A 19,668-nucleotide genomic window follows, 5' to 3' on the forward strand; every position below is an offset into this window, starting at 1 on the left:
AACCTAACACTTATGAAATGTGTCCCCTCACACCGTTAAACCGTCCGGTAGGTGGAACTTTCCTTTGTCATGTGACGCAGCACAGCCGTCATTCTTACCCCCTTGGCGCCGTGCGCCGTCTCCTCAGCGTTGTTTGAATCTGTCCCGGAGCCTGCACTGTTAGGTTAGCCCTTGGCCATGCACACATTTTGCGCTGCCCGTCTTCTGACATCATTTGGTGTCAGGCTGGCTGCGCCTGTGCGGCCGTGCTGGCCGAGAGCCCGCCTCGCAGTGTTGTCTAATGTAATCCCACCGCGGGCCTGGGATCCGTGGCCATGCGCAGTGCATATCCTCGCCTCTCACTCCCCTCCCTACGGCTTCTTCAGACTGTGCGGTGTCACGGCCGTGGCATGCTATTAGGGATCAGCTGACACCGCACAGTCTGAAGAAGCCGTAGGGAGATGAGTGAGAGGCGGAGGTTCAGATATGCACTGCGCATGTCCATGGATCTCAGGCCCCCAGTGGGATTAAATCAGAAGACAATGCGAGGCGGACTCTCGGCCAGCGCGACCGCACAGGCGCAGCCAGCCTGACACCAAATGATGTCAGAAGACGGGCAGCGCAAAATGTGTGCATGGCCAAAGGCTAACCTAACAGCGCAGGCTCCGGGACAGATTCAAACAACGCTGAGGAGGCGGCGCACGGCGCCAAGGGGGTAAGTATGACGGCTGTGCTGCGTCACATGACAAAGGAAAGTTCCATCTATCGGACGGTTTAACGGTGTGAGGGGACACATTTCATAAGTGTTAGGTTCAGCATGTGCAAGGAGCACCACGAAAAGAGGCACTTTTTCCCTTTGCATCATTACTGCTGCACAAGGTGGCTCCTTCAGTAACAAACGCCTGGGGGCGTTAAGGTTCCCTTAAATTTAACTTGTTGTGCCTGCGTGGCGGTCGCAGTACACGTTGCCGTATACACAGCAGGGGAGCAGCAGGCGTTACTGAACCCCTCTAACACATTGGCGAGGTGTTTGGCTCTGTGCGTACAGCACTTCTGGACAGCAACTAGCGGTGTTGGAGCCCAGGGACAGGAGGAGGAGGAGGTGGAGGAGATAGGAGGGATTGCCACACACACAGCTGGGGAACAGCTGACATTACTGAACCCCAATAACAGAGGAGCGAGTGTTGGGACTGTGCGGACAGCACTTCTGGACAGCAACTAGCGGTGTTGGAGCCCAGGGACAGGAGGAGGAGGAGGTGGAGGAGATAGGAGGGATTGCCACACACACAGCAGGGGAGCAGCAGGCGTTACTGAACCCCACTAACACATTGGCGAGGTGTTTGGCTCTGTACGTACAGCACTTCTGGACAGCAACTAGCGGTGTTGGAGCCCAGGGACAGGAGGAGGAGGAGGTGGAGGAGATAGGAGGGATTGCCACACACACAGCTGCGGAACAGCTGACGTTACTGAACCCCAATAACAGAGGAGCGACTGTTGAATGTGCGTACAGCACTACCAGGCAACAACTAGCGGTGTTGGAGCCCAGGGACGGCAGGAGGAGGAGGTGGAGGAGATAGGAGGGATTGCCACACACACAGCTGGGGAACAGCTGACGTTACTGAACCCCAATAACAGAGGAGCGAGTGTTGGGACTGTGCGGACAGCACTTCTGGACAGCAACTAGCGGTGTTGGAGCCCAGGGACAGGAGGAGGAGGAGGTGGAGGAGATAGGAGGGATTGCCACACACACAGCAGGGGAGCAGCAGGCATTACTGAACCCCACTAACACATTGGCGAGGTGTTTGGCTAGTGTGCGTACAGCACTTCTGGACAGCAACTAGCAGTGTTGGAGCCCAGGGACAGGAGGAGGAGGAGGTGGAGGAGATAGGAGGGATTGCCACACACACAGCTGGGGAACAGCTGACGTTACTGAACCCCAATAACAGAGGAGCGAGTGTTGGGACTGTGCGGACAGCACTTCTGGACAGCAACTAGCGGTGTTGGAGCCCAGGGACAGGAGGAGGAGGAGGTGGAGGAGATAGGAGGGATTGCCACACACACAGCAGGGGAGCAGAAGGCGTTACTGAACCCCACTAACACATTGGCGAGGTGTTTGGCTCTGTGCATACAGCACTTCTGGACAGCAACTAGCGGTGTTGGAGCCCAGGGACAGGAGGAGGAGGAGGTGGAGGAGATAGGAGGGATTGCCACACACACAGCTGGGGAACAGCTGACGTTACTGAACCCCAATAACAGAGGAGCGAGTGTTGGGACTGTGCGGAAAGCACTTCTGGACAGCAACTAGCGGTGTTGGAGCCCAGGGACAGGAGGAGGAGGAGGTGGAGGAGATAGGAGGGATTGCCACACACACAGCAGGGGAGCAGCAGGCGTTACTGAACCCCACTAACACATTGGCGAGGTGTTTGGCTCTGTGCGTAAAGCACTTCTGGACAGCAACTAGCGGTGTTGGAGCCCAGGGACAGGAGGAGGAGGAGGTGGAGGAGATAGGAGGGATTGCCACACACACAGCTGGGGAACAGCTGACGTTACTGAACCCCAATAACAGAGGAGCGAGTGTTGGGACTGTGCGGAAAGCACTTCTGGACAGCAACTAGCGGTGTTGGAGCCCAGGGACAGGAGGAGGAGGAGGTGGAGGAGATAGGAGGGATTGCCACACACACAGCAGGGGAGCAGCAGGCGTTACTGAACCCCACTAACACATTGGCGAGGTGTTTGGCTCTGTGCGTAAAGCACTTCTGGACAGCAACTAGCGGTGTTGGAGCCCAGGGACAGGAGGAGGAGGAGGTGGAGGAGATAGGAGGGATTGCCACACACACAGCTGGGGAACAGCTGACGTTACTGAACCCCAATAACAGAGGAGCGACTGTTGACTGTGCGTACAGCACTACCAGGCAACAACTAGCGGTGTTGGAGCCCAGGGACAGCAGGAGAAGCAGAGGAACACAATGTAGGCCGAAGCCTGATTGGAGAAAGTCGAAAGGGAACCTTTAACCCCCCCCCCCAAGGCATTTGTAGCTGAAAGAGCCAGCTTGTGCAGCACAAAAGATGCAAAAGGAAAAGGTGGCTCTTTTCATTATGCTCCTTGCAAACACAGAACTAAACACTTATAAAATATGTCCCCTGAAACCGTGAGACCGTCCCGGAGGTGGGACTTTCCTTCGTAATATGACGCAGCACAGCTGTCATTCCTACCCCCTTGGCGCCGTGCCCCGGCTCCTCAGCGTTGTTTGATTCCGTCCCGGAGCCTGCGCTATTATGTTATCCCTTGGCCAGGCACACTTAGCGCTGCCCATCTTCTGACATCATTTGGTGTCAGGCTGGCTGCGCCTGTGCGGCCGCGCTGGCCGAGAGCCCGCCTCGCAGTGTCATCTAATGTAATCCCACCGCGGGCCTGGGATCCGTGGCCATGCGCAGTGCATATCCTCGCCTCTCACTCCCCTCCCTACGGCTTCTTCAGACTGTGCGGCGTCACGGCCGTGGCATGCTATTAGGGATCAGCTGACGGCGCACAGTCTGAAGAAGGCGTAGGGAGATGAGTGAGAGGCGGAGGTTCAGATATGCACTGCGCATGTCCATGGATCTCAGGCCCCCAGTGGGATTAAATCAGAAGACAATGCGAGGCGGGCTCTCGGCCAGAGCGGCCGCACAGGCGCAGCCAGCCTGACACCAAATGATGTCAGAAGATGGGCAGCGCTAAGTGTGCCTGGCCAAGGGATAACATAACAGCTCAGGCTCCGGGACGGAATCAAACAACGCAGAGGAGCCGGGGCATGGCGCCAAGGGGGTAGGAATGACAGCTGTGCTGCGTCATATTACGAAGGAAAGTCCCACCTCCGGGACGGTTTTACGGTATCAGTGGAGACATTTTATAAGTGCTAAGTTCTGCGTGTGCAAGGAGCATAATGAAAATAGCTACCTTTTCCTTGTGCAGCATTACTGCTGCACAAGGTGGCTCTTTCAGTAACAAATGCCTTGGGGGGGGGGGACAGGTTCCCTTACATTTCAGTTGTTGTGTCAGCGTGGCGGTCGCAGGACACATTGCCGGCTACACAGCTGGGGATCAGCTGACGTTACTGAAACCCAATAACACTGGGTCGTATGTTTTGACTGTGCAGACGGCACTTCTGAGCCTCAACTGGCGGTGTTGGAGCCCAGGAATTTAAGTTCAGGTGGTAGAAAGATGAACACAACAGGAGACCTGGATAACGTAGACAGTCACCTAATTATTTAATCAGGAAGAGGAGTGGCAAATTCTTTCAAGATCCAGGCCTTGTTCATTTTCAGGAAAGTAAGCCAGTCAACGTTATTGGAGGATAGTCGCATGCGACGTTCAGTTAGTACACCACCTGCAGCACTAAAGACGCGTTCCGATAATACACTAGCCGCAGGGCAAGCCAGCACCTCCAATGCATATTGGCTTAGCTCTGGCCATGTATCCAGCTTTGAGACCCAAAACTTGAAAGGTGAAGAGCCGTCTGGGAGTACAGCAAGAGGGCAAGACATGTAGTCTGTCACCATCTGACGGAACCGACGCCTCCTGCTGACTGGAGCCGTCTGTGATGGTGTAGACTTTTGTGGCGGGCACAGAAAACTGTGCCACAGTTGGGCCATACTGGTCTTGCCTTGGGCAGAGGCACTGCTTCTGCTCCCTCTTTGTGCAGAGCCTCCACCACTGCCTGGACGCACTGAGCTGCTTTGTAATGCACTAGCAGCACTTCTCTCAGTTGGAATGGAGAAGATGATGGAATTCACCAGTGTGTCTTGGTACTCCCGCATTTTTCGCTCCCGGTTCAACGGTGTGATGAGGCTTTCTACGTTGTCCCGGTAGCGAGGATCGAGGAGGGTGAACACCCAATAATCAGACATGTTGAGAATGTGGGCGATGCGGCTGTCGTTTCTCAGGCACTGCAGCATGTAATCCACCATGTGCTGCAGACTGCCAACTGCCCAAGAAACGCTGTCCCCTGCTGGAGGTGTGATCTCTGCCCGCTCGTCATCACCCCACCCTCGCTGTACACACGGAGTACTGGACAATTGTGTAACTCCCTCCTCTGGACGGATGTCTTCCTCCTCCATTGACTCCTCCTCATCCTCCTCACAAACTGTCCCCTGCCTACGCATTTGTGAGGAACCACGTGGCGCTGACTGTCCAGAAGATGATGGAAATGATGAATCCTCATCCTCCACCTCTTCCACAACATCATCCCTTAGCGCTTGCAGTGATTTTTCAAGCAGGCAGATAAGGGGGACAGTCATGCATCATCTGCACTCGCCATCCGTGTGGAATAATCAAAGGAACGCAAAACCTGGCAGACGTCATTCATAGTGGCCCACTCTGTGGTTGTGAAGTCTGTACGGCGCGGAGTGCGACTTCTTTGCGCCTGATGCAGCTGGTACTCCATTACAGCTTGCTGCTGCTCACACAACCGCTCCAACATATGTAACGTGGAATTCCACCTGGTAGGTAGGTCACATATGATGCGATGTTCCGGCAGGTGGTGTCGGCGCTGCAGAGCCGCAATGCGCGCTTTTACCGTGCTGGAACGCCGCAAGTGAGCACACTCTAGGCGGACCTTGTGCAGCAGCGCATCAAGATCCAGATAGTCCCTCAAAAAACTCTGCACGACCAAATTGAGCACATGTGCCAGACATGGGATGTGAGTGAGGTTGCCGAGGCCCAGAGCAGCCACCAGATTTCGGCCATTATCACACACTACCATGCCTGGCTGGAGATTCGCTGGCACAAACCACACATCGCTCTCCTGCTTGATGGCATTCCAGAGCTCCTGCGCTGTGTGGCTTCGATTCCCCAAAGAAATTAATTTCAAGACGGCCTGTTGACGTTTGGCCACGGCTGTGCTCATGTCGGTCGTAACAGGTAAACGTTCATCACGGGTCCACGTGGAGGTGGACTGTGACGGCTCCTGCAGCGATGATTCTGAGGAACTGGTGTAAGAGGAGGAGTCAATGCGTACAGAATGGATTCCTGCAATCCTTGGAGTGGGCAGGACACGTCCTGCGCCACTCGCACGATCTGTACCCGGCTCAACGACATTAACCCAATGGGCAGTGAGGGAAAGGTATCGCCCCTGTCCATGTTGACTGGTCCACGCATCGGTGGTGAGGTGGACCTTGCTACTGATGGCATTCAGTAGCGCGTGTTTTATGTGTCCCTCCACATGCTTGTGCAGGGCAGGGACAGCTTGCCTGCTGAAGTAAAAGCGGCTGGGCACATTGTACTGGGGGACTGCCAATGACATCAAGTCACGGAAGCTGTCAGTCTCCACCAGCCTGAATGACAGCATTTCCAGTGACAGAAGTTTGGCAATGCCTGCAGTCAGAGCCTGTGCTCGTGGGTGGTTTGATGAGAAAGGCCGCCTTTTCTCCCATGCCTGTACTACCGATGGCTGTAGACTGGGCTGGGAGTGTGTGGATGACTGGGAAAGTGGTGCTGCGGGTGGAATTACAGCGGGTCTCTGGACAACAGGGCCAGAGGTTCTTCCACGGCGATCCTGGGAGGAAGCCGAACCAGCTGCGTGTGAGCTGGAGGAAGAGGCAACACGAGCTGAAGAGGTGGTAGCTGCCGCTGTTGGTTGGCCTAGCTCTTCAGTGTGTTTTTCTAACTCCGCCGCGTGCCTGGTGCGCACATGTTTCCACATGTTGGAGGTATTGAGGTTGCTGACATTTCGACCTCTTTTGACTTTGTGATGACACACCTTGCATTTGACATAGCAAATGTCATCTGCAACTGTGTCAAAAAAGGACCAGGCACTGCAAGTCTTGGGAGCGCCCTTTTTGGCTTTTGGAAGAGACATGCTCCTAACGGGTGCCAAAGCGGAGGCTGCAGGATCCGCAGTCTTCCCCCTCCCTCTCCCTCTTTGGGCCGTACGGGGAATCTCTTCCTCAGAGCTGCTCCCACCACCTTCCTGTCCCTCACGCCAAGATGGGTCAAGGACCTCATCATCTACACTACCCTCTGCCCCCAACTGCTCCTCCTGGGTAGTCTCAGCAGCAGAGCACGCACCAGAAAGTGGCACCTGAGTGTCATCAGCAGATGCGGCCTGCGATGTGGTGACCAGAGGCACTGGCCCACCCGCCTTTTCAGAGGAAGAGAGAAAAAGCGGTTGGGCATCACTGCACCCTGCCTCTTCTTCCATTTCTCCAATGCTGCTTGGCTGGCCCCCTGTTTCCAAGCCAAGAGATGATTCAGAGAACAGAAGTAGAGATGGCTCCTGTCCTGGGATCTCTGTCTGCCTGGGCAATTTGGCAGGTGGTGAAGAGACAGATGGCTGCACTCCAGTGCTCTGTGTCTGAGAGGATGTGGCACTAATTGAAGTCGATGCATTAGCTGCCATCCATCCGACAACGGATTCAATTTGGTCTTCACGCAGCAGCGGTGTACGGTGCTCTGTGACAAAGCTGCGCATGAACGACTGTTCCCTGGTGAAAGTGGGTGCTGATGAGTAACCGGTGCCCGCAGCAGGCACAGAATCCCCACGTCCTCTCCCTGCTCCGCGCCCACGCCCACGTGCCTTACTCACTGCCTTCTTCATCTTGGTTGACTGATAAAGATAAGCAGAAAAGTACTAACGGCTTTGTGTGCTTATTCCTGAAGAGCTCCTAACAGGTATAAGAAACACTAATTTTCTAAAGTGTGGACTAGACTTTAATATGAGCTAATGTGGCCTACACAAATGTAAAGTGGTGTCACTGGTGTGTTTGGTGAACTTTATTATTTATTTATTTTTTGGGGGCTGAACTGACAACAGAGAGAGCTGCAGTCACACGGAGACCGTGCAGACAGCCGTAAACGGCGCTGCAAGGCCCAAAAACCCTCCTCTACGTTATCCTATGTAGTGTTTTTCCACAAGTTAGCTGGAGACGGGTGGAAAGACACTAATAGGAATTTTTTGAAAAAATGTGCAGCAGCCTGCACTACTTAAAACAAAAGGAAAATTTATTTTACGGTATGACGCAGTGAAGAACCCTGAGCTGGAGACAACCAGGCTATGGCTGCTCACAGACTACAGGGCGAGCTGCAGTCACACGGAGACCGTGCAGACAGCCGTAAACGGCGCTGCAAAGCCCAAAAACCCTCCTCTACGTTATCCTATGTAGTGTTTTTCCACAAGTTAGCTGGAGACGGGTGGAAAGTCACTAATAGGAATTATTTGAAAAAATGTGCAGCAGCCTGCACTACTTAAAACAAAAGGAAAATTGATTTTACGGTATGACGCAGTGAAGAACCCTGAGCTGGAGACAACCAGGCTATGGCTGCTCACAGACTACAGGGCGAGCTGCAGTCACACGGAGACCGTGCAGACAGCCGTAAACGGCGCTGCAAAGCCCAAAAACCCTCCTCTACGTTATCCTATGTAGTGTTTTTCCACAAGTTAGCTGGAGACGGGTGGAAAGTCACTAATAGGAATTATTTGAAAAAATGTGCAGCAGCCTGCACTACTTAAAACAAAAGGAAAATTTATTTTACGGTATGACGCAGTGAAGAACCCTGAGCTGGAGACAACCAGGCTATGGCTGCTCACAGACTACAGGGCGAGCTGCAGTCACACGGAGACCGTGCAGACAGCCGTAAACGGCGCTGCAAGGCCCAAAAACCCTCCTCTACGATATCCTATGTAGTGTTTTTCCACAAGTTAGCTGGAGACGGGTGGAAAGACACTAATAGGAATTTTTTGAAAAAATGTGCAGCAGCCTGCACTACTTAAAACAAAAGGAAAATTTATTTTACGGTATGACGCAGTGAAGAACCCTGAGCTGGAGACAACCAGGCTATGGCTGCTCACAGACTACAGGGCGAGCTGCAGTCACACGGAGACCGTGCAGACAGCCGTAAACGTCGCTGCAAAGCCCAAAAACCCTCCTCTACGTTATCCTATGTAGTGTTTTTCCACAAGTTAGCTGGAGACGGGTGGAAAGTCACTAATAGGAATTATTTGAAAAAATGTGCAGCAGCCTGCACTACTTCAAAAAAAACAAAACAAAAAAACAAAGAACAGTATGAGGCAATGAACCACCCTCCCTGAACTGAATACAACCAGCTATGGATGGCCTATGGCTGCACTCAGACTAGAGAGTGGGCTGCACTCACACACACACACACAGAGACCTTTGCAGATCGCTGTGAAAACAGCGCTACAAGGCAAAAGCAAGGTGATTAGCAGGTGAACACTGCGGTTGCTAAATTAGCCTTGGAAAAGAACAATTAAGCAAATCGCTATCTCAAAACTGGCCCTCAGTCAGCAAACAGCGTCCTGTCACTAACTGAATTCACAGCAGAGTGAGCGCAAAATGGCGCCAGCGACTTTTAAACTGCATCATGACATAATTTCAGCAGCCAATCACAGCCTTGCCAGTAGTTTCATGCCCTCCATGCTAAACAGGATGTGCCCACACTTGGAATCATTCTCACTGGCTGATTTCGTACAAATTTGTGCAGTTTGAATCCTGGGAACTTCCGATTCCGGTATCCGATACGCGGCAAGTATCGGATCTCGGTATCGGAATTCCGATACCGCTAAGTATCGGCCGATACCCGATACTTGCGGTATCGGAATGCTCAACACTAGTGGTCAATTAATTGTAAAGTGCTGAGGAATTTGTTGGCGCTATATAAAATAAAATTATTATCATTATTATTATTTTCTAGAACAATTTCAAGGGAGCCAAAACTTTTGGCCATGACTGTATATGTTAGTGTGGCTCACGTGAACAGTCCTTTCTACAGGAGCAAACCTTATACACAGAAGAGGCACAATCCCACCAGTCTCACTATCACCCTTCAGCCTTAGCTCCAGCACCAGTGTTCAACTTTGGGTACAGTTCACACTGAACAGACTGCAGCTTCCGCATGTTCTTAGCAGCTCCAGCACACAGACTTCTCAGCTTTTCTAGCTGACCCGTGCAGTCTCTATTCATAGAGAGACTCTGGCTTGTCTTTCTCCCAGCTATAGCTCACATTTTAGCTGCTCACTCATCAGCAGCACACTCGACTCTGCTCCATCCTGCACAGTGGCACACCTAGTGAACTTGGCTCTGGTTCTTAGTTAAAGCAATCATGCATATCTAATCAGGACCTGGAGTGATAGGATGTAACCCAGTCCTACCTGGCTTTCCTACAGTACATATTAAAGAAACCTAGAACGTTTACACATTTCAGGTAGAAAATCCGTTGATTAAGGGTTTTTCTACTCAAAAAACATAAGAATTATGTTTTTTTAATATGTGCACAGTCTGCTAATCTTTTGTTTTCTCCTATATGATTAAAGCCCAAGATTTAACTATTTTCATTTGGTGGTGGAGAACATCCCATTTTGGACCATTGAGAGCTTTTTGACCCAGAACTCCATATACTTCATTCCCCTCACCCAGACCGCAAACTGTCTAACCAGGAAATCTCCTGGGATAATCATCTTTAAAGGGAACCTGTCACCCCGTTTTTTCGGTATGAGATAAAAATACTGTTAAATAGGGCCTGAGCTGTGCATTGCAATAGTGTAGTTTGTGGACCCCGATTCCCCACCTATGCTGCCGAAATACGTTACCAAAGTAGTCGTTTTCGCCTGTCAATCAGGCTGGTCAGGTCAAAAGGGCGTGGTGTCTTCCCCCAGATTTTGCGTAGTTTTCCGTTGGTGGCGTAGTGGTGTGCGCATGCCCAAGGTCCCGAATCCTCTGCCAGGGGATTGAAAAGAGCGCGCTGTTCGTTATTTCATTGGTGATCGGTGGGCGCGGCCATCTTCCTTTGGCCGCGCGTGCACAGAAGCGGCGCTCTGCTGGCTGCGGCTTCAGGAAAATGGCCACGGGATGCCGCGCGTGCGCAGATGGATATCGCGGCGGCCATTTTCCTGAAGCAGAGTTCGCATCTCGGCTTCAGGAGAATGGCCGCCGCGATCTCCATCTGCGCAAGCGCGGCATCCCGCGGCCATTTTCCTGAAGCCGCGGCCAGCAGAGCGCCGCTTCTGCGCACTCGCGGCCAAAGGAAGATGGCCGCCCCCACGGATCACCAATGAAATAACGAACAGCGCGCTCTTTTCAATCCCCTGGCAGAGGATTCGGGACCTTGGGCATGCGCACACCACTACGCCACCAACGGAAAACTAAGCAAGATCTGGGGGAAGACACCACGCCCTTTTGACCTGACCAGCCTGATTGACAGGCGAAAACGACTACTTTGGTAACGTATTTCGGCAGCATAGGTGGGGAATCGGGGTCCACAAACTACACTATTGCAATGCACAGCTCAGGCCCTATTTAACAGTTTTTTTATCTCATACCGAAAAAACGGGGTGACAGGTTCCCTTTAACACAGAAATGATGAGCTGAATTGACACTTTTTCTATTTTTCAAGATGTCTGCTTGGTGACATTCAATAGAAACAGCAATTGTTTACTTCTTGGGGAAAAAAGATGTGTCCTCTTCATGTGATGGTCATACAGGTGCACATAGAGGAACTATATGTTAAATAACAAGTCCTGCAGCCTTGTGATCATCACATAAAAAGCAAAGATTTATATCCCCAGGAAATAAAAAATGAAGGTTCTTACTGAATGACAGCAAGCAGAAATCATAACAACTGCGAGAAATGAATACAGAAAGAATATGTCACGACTTCCCTGTCCCTAACGCTAGGGGTGGCCAAGCTCACCCTGCTCCCCGGATTACTTCTGCTGGTGAAGACACCGGGGCCTTGTACCTTCCCTTAGCTCCTTAATCTGTTCTTAGTCTGTACTTTTCCCCAACCCAAGGAAGAGGGAAGTGGTAGTATACCACAGTACACCAACCAGACTAACAAGGTAATATGAACCGGGGTAACGAAAAATACCAAACATACAAATATACAGACACATATAACAGAGGAATGCACCAAGGAGTGGAGGATGGGGTTAAACCAAAGAAGGAGAAGAAAAGGAATTATCACACACTCAAAATGTAGCAACAGTCACAGATAAATCCACCAAAGCCCCCTCCAATAACAACCACCAACAATCTCCAGCCATTCATCATAAGCTAACTCTGACAATGTGTGCTAGCCAGGGCCAAGATTATACAGGAGATGGGAGTGGCAAACAGTGCACAGCTGAGAGCCTTAGCTCCAGGAGCTCTCAACAGAGCAGATTAACCCCTGCACTGCCAAAAGAAGTTTACACCATTTAATATAAAGGTGAAGTGCTTCTGATCAGTGCAGGAGTAGGAGAAATAAGATGTTGCGGTCTTCTGTCTACTCTATGTCATGGTAAATCCGTGACAGAATATTGGAAAGCTGCACAACTATCTGTTATGCAGTAAAAAAGCTTTATTGACTGAACTGAAATCTCCCTTTTTACATAATATGCTGAGTGCAGGTGTATGGAGCGGGCTCAAGAGCTGGAGATTGTTAATTTGATAATATAAGACAAAACTAAGGTATTGCAGTTTCTTGTAAAAACAAGCAAGTTCAAGTTACCTAGAGGGACAAAGACGAGGTTAAAACTAGTGAAAATGAAAAAATAAATAACTGTATATATAGAAAACTTAAGATATTAACAAACTGAGAAAATCCCCTCCAATGGTACATATACATAACATAGGTTACTTAATTTTTTGATCAAAAAAGAGCAGAGAAGCCATCCCACCAGCGCCAAGGTGTACCCAGTCAGGACGGTCCTAACTTCTAGTATTAAAACCTTACCATAAATAATAAATAAAAAAGCTACTTCTTTAAATTTTAAATTTCACCTTGCCTTCCCCTAAGAAGTGCAAAATATTATATATATATATACACACTCACTGGCCACTTTATTAGGTACACCTGTCCAACTTCTTGTTAACACTTAATTTCTAATCAGCCAATCACATGGCGGCAACTCAGTGCATTTAGGCATGTAGACATGGTCAAGACAATCTCCTGCAGTTCAAACCGAGCATCAGTATGGGGAAGAAAGGTGATTTGAGTGCCTTTGAACGTGGCATGGTTGTTGGTGCCAGAAGGGCTGGTCTGAGTATTTCAGAAACTGCTGATCTACTGGGATTTTCACGCACAACCATCTCTAGGGTTTACAGAGAATGGTCCGAAAAAGAAAAAAAATCCAGTGAGCGGCAGTTCTGTGGGCGGAAATGCCTTGTTGATGCCAGAGGTCAGAGGAGAATGGGCAGACTGGTTCGAGCTGATAGAAAGGCAACAGTGACTCAAATCGCCACCCGTTACAACCAAGGTAGGCCTAAGCATCTCTGAACGCACAGTGCGTCGAACTTTGAGGCAGATGGGCTACAGCAGCAGAAGACCACACCGGGTACCACTCCTTTCAGCTAAGAACAGGAAACTGAGGCTACAATTTGTACAAGCTCATCGAAATTGGACAGTAGAAGATTGGAAAAACGTTGCTTGGTCTGATGAGTCTCGATTTCTGCTGCGACATTCGGATGGTAGGGTCAGAATTTGGCGTAAACAACATGAAAGCATGGATCCATCCTGCCTTGTATGGAGCATCTTTGGGATGTGCAGCCGACAAATCTGCGGCAACTGTGTGATGCCATCATGTCAATATGGACCAAAATCTCTGAGGAATGCTTCCAGCACCTTGTTGAATCTATGCCACGAAGAATTGAGGCAGTTCTGAAGGCAAAAGGGGTCCAACCCGTTACTAGCATGGTGTACCTAATAAAGTGGCCGGTGAGTGTATATATATATATATATACTGTATATATGACCATGTGATATTTCAGTTTTTATTTTTTAATAAATTTGCAAAAATTTCTAGATTTCTGTTTTTTTCAGTCAAGATGGGGCGCAGAGTGTACAGTACTGAGGAAAAAATGAACTTTTTTGAATTTACCAAATGGCTGCAATGAAACAAAGAGTGAAAAATTTAAAGGGGTCTGAATACTTTCCATACCCACTGTATGTATATATGGTATATTGTATATATAGCACTGCCCTTGAAAAACAAGTCCTCACAAGCTCCAATGACAAAGACTTAAGGCCCCGTCTCACATAGCGATTTACCAACGATCACGACCAGCGATACGACCTGGCCGTGATCGTTGGTAAGTCGTTGTGTGGTCGCTGGGGAGCTGTCACACAGACAGCTCTCTCCAGCGACCAACGATCAGGGGAACGACTTCGGCATCGTTGAAACTGTCTTCAACGATGCCGAAGTCCCCCTGCAGCACCCGGGTAACCAGGGTAAACATCGGGTTACTAAGCGCAGGGCCGCGCTTAGTAACCCGATGTTTACCCTGGTTACCAGCGTAAATGTAAAAAATAACAAACAGTACATACTCACCATCTGATGTCCGTCAGGTCCCTTGCCGTCCGCTTCCCGCTCTGACTGAGATCCGGCCCTACAGTGAGAGCAGAGCGCAGCGGTGACATCACCACTGTGATCTGCTCTCACTGTACAGCCGGATCTCAGTCAGAGCGGGAAGCGGACGGCAAGGGACCTGACGGACATCAGATGGTGAGTATGTACTGTTTGTTATTTTTTACATTTACGCTGGTAACCAGGGTAAACATCGGGTTACTAAGCGCGGCCCTGCGCTTAGTAACCCGATGTTTACCCTGGTTACCAGTGAAGACATCGCTGGATCGGTGTCACACACACCGATTCAGCGATGTCAGCGGGACCTCAACGACCAAAAAAAGGTCCAGGCCATTCCGACACGACCAGCGATCTCACAGCAGGGGCCTGGTCGCTGGTACGTGTCACACAGAGCGATATCGCTACTGAGGTCGCTGTTGCGTCACAAAACTTGTGACTCAGCAGCGATCTCACTATGTGAGACGGGGCCTTTAAAAGCAGTAAAACTTAAAACAAATAAACTATATCTTTGGTATCGTATTGATCTGCAGAATGAATGTACTAGTTGTTTTGTTCGATCACACACTGTTAAAAATGAAGCCCAAGCAACAATTGCAGGATTTTACCACTTCACTCCAAATACATTTTGTATCTCAATTTTCATTGCATTATGTTTCCCACGACTTGGGAATCATACAGTATTGTACTAGCATTGTATTCTTGTTGTTATATTGCTATGCCATCAGGTTTGCCCCTTTTAGAAGTTTGTTCCGTCTCTCTCCCTGTAGCCCAGCTCTGATGAAAGTAACTCCTCCCTTCTTCCTCCTGTGCCAGTGTTCGTCAGCCATATTCTTCTGACTACTGCTACTACAGCTAATGCTATTGTGCATAACTACAAGAGTTCAAGTTGAAACTAAATCTCTCTGGATTCTCCATATGTTCCTCCTACAGTCCAGTTGAAGATATCTGATGAACTTCTTGGTGTGAATACTGGTTCAATAGAGACATCCTTAGAAACGGTGTCTCAAGAGGCCCACACTTTTTTAATTATTTCTAAAGTTTAATTTTGTTTTGTGAATTATAGAAAAAATTGCTGTTGTTGCCAGATCTTATTATAGGTCAATATTTATTTTTTTATATTGTTTGATAATTCAGGATTAGAAATTAGCTGATCGATTTGTGGAGGATTGAGTTAGAGTTGAATGTCCTGAAATTTCACACAAATTCGTATTTTTTTTTCTTTAGAGAAAAACAACTTGCTTTTGGCATTTTATTTTGCTGCGCAGTATTACCCATAATGCCCTACAGCTATGACATCTATCATACCTTGCACAGTGGTGGTCAGTATCTGGGACATCAGAGATCAGCGGCTCCCAGTAGTGCACAGTTTGTTCGGCAGAGTCTTTTTCCATCTCCAGAGTCCCTGGGTAAGTCTCTCTCTTTTGTAGAATGTAAGCTCTTATGGTCAGCAGGGTCCTCTCTCTTTCTCTCATCTAGAGTGTAAGCTCTTATAGTCAGTGGGGCTCTCTATCTCTCTCTCATGGTCAGTTGGTCCTCTCTCTCTCTCTCTCATGGTCAGTGAGGTCCTCTTTCTCGCTCTCATGATCAATGGTGTTCTCTATCTCTCATGGTCCATTGGGTTATCTCTCTCTCATGATCAGCGGGGTCTTCTCTCATGGACAGCGAGGTCCTCTCTCTTTCATGGTCAACAAGGTCCACTCTCTCTCATGGTCAGCGGAGTCCTCTCTCTGTCTCATGGTCCATTAGGTCCTCTGTTTCTCATGGTCAACGAGGTTCCTTCTCATGATAAGCAGGGTCCCCTCTTTCTCTCTCATGGTCAGTGGGGTCCTCTCTCATGGTCAGTGGGTTCCTCTGTTTCATTCTCTTTCATGGTCAGCGAGGTCTGCTTTCTGTCATGGTGTGTAGTTTTATCTCTCTTGCTCATGATCAGTGGGGTCCTCTCTCTCATGGTCAGCGAGGTCTTTTCTCTCCTGTAGAGTGTAAACTTTTATGGTCAGTGGGGTCCTTACACAAGATCCGCTCATCTCTACTCAGGACAGATTAACTAATAAATAATATGCATGCAAAAAGATGAATAGATTTGATAAATATACTTGTCAAGAAGTGACTGTCCAAGCGTGATATGACCCAACGGGTGGTCGGTCACAAAGCAGCGAGACTCACAAGGGAACACCAAGGACACAATAACAACGGTGGGCCCTGCGATAGGGAACGGGGAAATAGACACCTCCTGCACTCTCTTAAGGATGTGCCCTAATCTTCTTTCAACCTGTTGCCGAGCTGGATACCTTAGCCCTCACTCGCCCTGCACCTATCCCTGGGTAGGGAATCAGCGAGTGAGAACACTGGTCCCACCACTGCACTAATAAACACAAAGGGAAAGAAAGACAAAGAAAGTATCAGCAAAAAACACTTAACTTTCATCTGCTGCAATGCACAGTACAGCAGAGTAAGGCACCAGGAATAAGTATTCAGCTGAAGAACCACTGCACTCAGGAAACTCCTTATCCAGCTAGGTTGATCCCCAGAAGGACCTGTATAACCAACAGTCAGCTGATGCATCAAGTGACCTATTGAAGGATGCTGGGAGTGGTCACCACCAACATCAGCTGACCCAGCAGCAATGCAATAACACCAGCGGCCACCAGGGGGTTAACCTGCATTAACCCCCTGATGACCAGAAAGGAAAAAAGGTTTTAATCAGAGGAAAACCAGATCTGCCACAGATTCAAACATGGATCGTGACAATACTACTGGAAAAGAAACCAGTTTATGGGACTATTGACTTGTATGTTTTTTTAGGAGCTATATTGACGCCTGCTGTTGTATATATTATATTTCTGTCATCACTTATTGGGTATGATTCCCTTTATGCGTATGTATTTGGTTATTTAACCTTTATTTGGATTGCCTTGGGGCAACTCTGCCTTGTTCCCATTTTTCCTTGTATTATGTATATTTTCTACTATTTTGTTTTTAATTATTATCAATAAAATATTTTATATTTTATATTTGGTTGGTACTTCCCCTTTTCTTTGGGTATATGGAAAAGAAAGCAGGTGGAGTCCAAAGTGACTCCTTCTGCCTCATTATAGTTAGTGGTTCAGTTAAGAGGCTTAGACTGAATTTTTTAGAGAATTACAAGGAAACCCCGATGTAAGCGTTCAACAGAAAATGCAGGATAAATGTGAACCGAGCGTTATTCCAAATTTTGGAACGCCGAATAAACAAATAATTAGCAGTTAAATTTATTTTCTTTACTACTTTCTATTCTGTATAAGTGATAAGACAGCTTTGATCTGTGGGTTAATACGAATACAGCAATACTAGATTTATATCCATTCTTAGTATCAAAATATATACATGTGAATCTCACAAAATTAGAATATCAATCATCAGAAAGTTAATTTATTTCAGTTCTTCAATACAAAAAGTGAAACTCCTATATTATATAGAGTCATTACAAACAGAGTGATCTATTTCATGTGTTTATTTCTGTTAATGTTGATGATTATGGCTTACAGCCAATGAAAACCCAAAAGTCATTAACTTAGTAAATTAGAATACTTTATAACACCAGCTTGAAAAATTATTTTAAAATCTGAAATGTTGGCCTACTGAAATGTATGTTCAGTAAATGCAGTCAATACTTGGTCTGGGCTCCTTTTGCATCAATTACTGCATCAATGCGGCGTGGCAAGGAGGTGATCAGCCTGTGGAACTGCTGAGGTGCTATGGAAGCTCAGGTTGCTTTGATAGCAGCCTTCATCTCATGTGCATTGTTGGGTCTGCGGTCTCATCTTCCTCTTGACTATTTCCCATAGATTCTCTATGGGGTTAAGGTCAGGCGAGTTTGCTGCCAATCAAGCACAGTGATACTGTTGTGTGTAAACCAGGTATTGGTACTTTTGGCAGTGTGGACAGGGGCCAAGTCCTGCTGGAGAATGAAATTTCCATCTCCAAATAGCATGTCGGCAGAGCGAAGCATGAAGTGCTCTAATATTTCCTGGTAGAAGGCTGCGCTGACTTTGGTCTTGATAAAACACAGAAGACCTACACCAGCAGATGACATGGCTCCCCAAACCATCACTGATTGTGGAAACTTCACACTAGACCTCCAGTAGCTTGGATTGTGGCCTCCCCACTCTTCCTCCAGACTCTGGGACCTTGATTTCCAAATGAAATGTAAAATTCAATTTTGTTGTGGAGTATGTCAATAACTGTCTTCTGGTCTTCTGTCAAGTCAGCAGTCTTCCCCATGATTGTGGAACCTACTGAAACAGACTAAGGGACCTTTTTAAATGCTTAGGAAGCCTTTGTGGGTGTTTTTTGTTAATTATTCTAATTTACTGAGATAATGACTTCTGGGTCATAATCATCAATATTAACAGAAATAAACACTTGAAATGGGGCCAGTAGAAAGGACCCAAAAAGCAGCAAAACACAACAGTTTAGCGCGATGTGGAAATTTTTGTTAGAAAGTGGCCAACCCGTTTAATTCATTAAGGTCATCCAACAATCCATGGACCAGTAAATAGCAAAATATACAGGGATAGTGGCTAGGATTTTTTGATTTAAGCCCCATCATACAGTAAACTGCATGCCTGGACTATTCCCTGTAACACAGAGCACACAACATCCTACCAATCTCCTGCCTGTGAGTATAATTCAATCCTATAAATGTCTACAAACTACAGCTAGGTAATTTTATTGTAATATATTAATAATATTCTGATGTTTATCTATTTTGGCAAAATCCCTAATAAAAATTGCGTCTGCATCATCATTATTTTGTCAAAATGAATTATGTTAAATTTCTGCATTACGGATATCTATAAAGATTCCAAAAATGAAATAATGCGGATTATGTATGTGTAGATGTATAGCCATATAAAGTGTAATAAAATCAGAAATTAATAAAGTCTATTTACTCTTATCTCCACTGTCTACAAGCAATGATTAAACCGACTGTAAGGGAGGGAGTTTTTTTTTCTGATGTTTCATTACTCAGAAGGGAAGTTTAAATCTAGTAATAAAGTACAGCTAAGGTACCATAACAATATGCAGTACATTGTCTGCTTCATTAAAGAGGTATTACAGGTTCAGCAAATTAAGGTTATTCTTTTTTATAATGAAAGTTTAGCATTTTTTATTCTTTTTTCTTTCTGTATCGATTCCTTAAAGTTTTCAAAATCTCTGTTTGGCTGTCATTCAATAGAAACCATTATTTTAAATGGAAAACAATCTGCCCTGGTTATGTGATGAGCTTAACCCCTTACAGACCTCGGACGTACTATTCCGTCCGATGTCGGCTCCCCTGCTTTGATGCAGGGCTCCGCGGTGAGCCCGCATC

This window comes from Ranitomeya variabilis, chromosome 3 (genome assembly GCF_051348905.1).
Source record: "Ranitomeya variabilis isolate aRanVar5 chromosome 3, aRanVar5.hap1, whole genome shotgun sequence".
NCBI lineage: Eukaryota > Metazoa > Chordata > Amphibia > Anura > Dendrobatidae > Ranitomeya > Ranitomeya variabilis.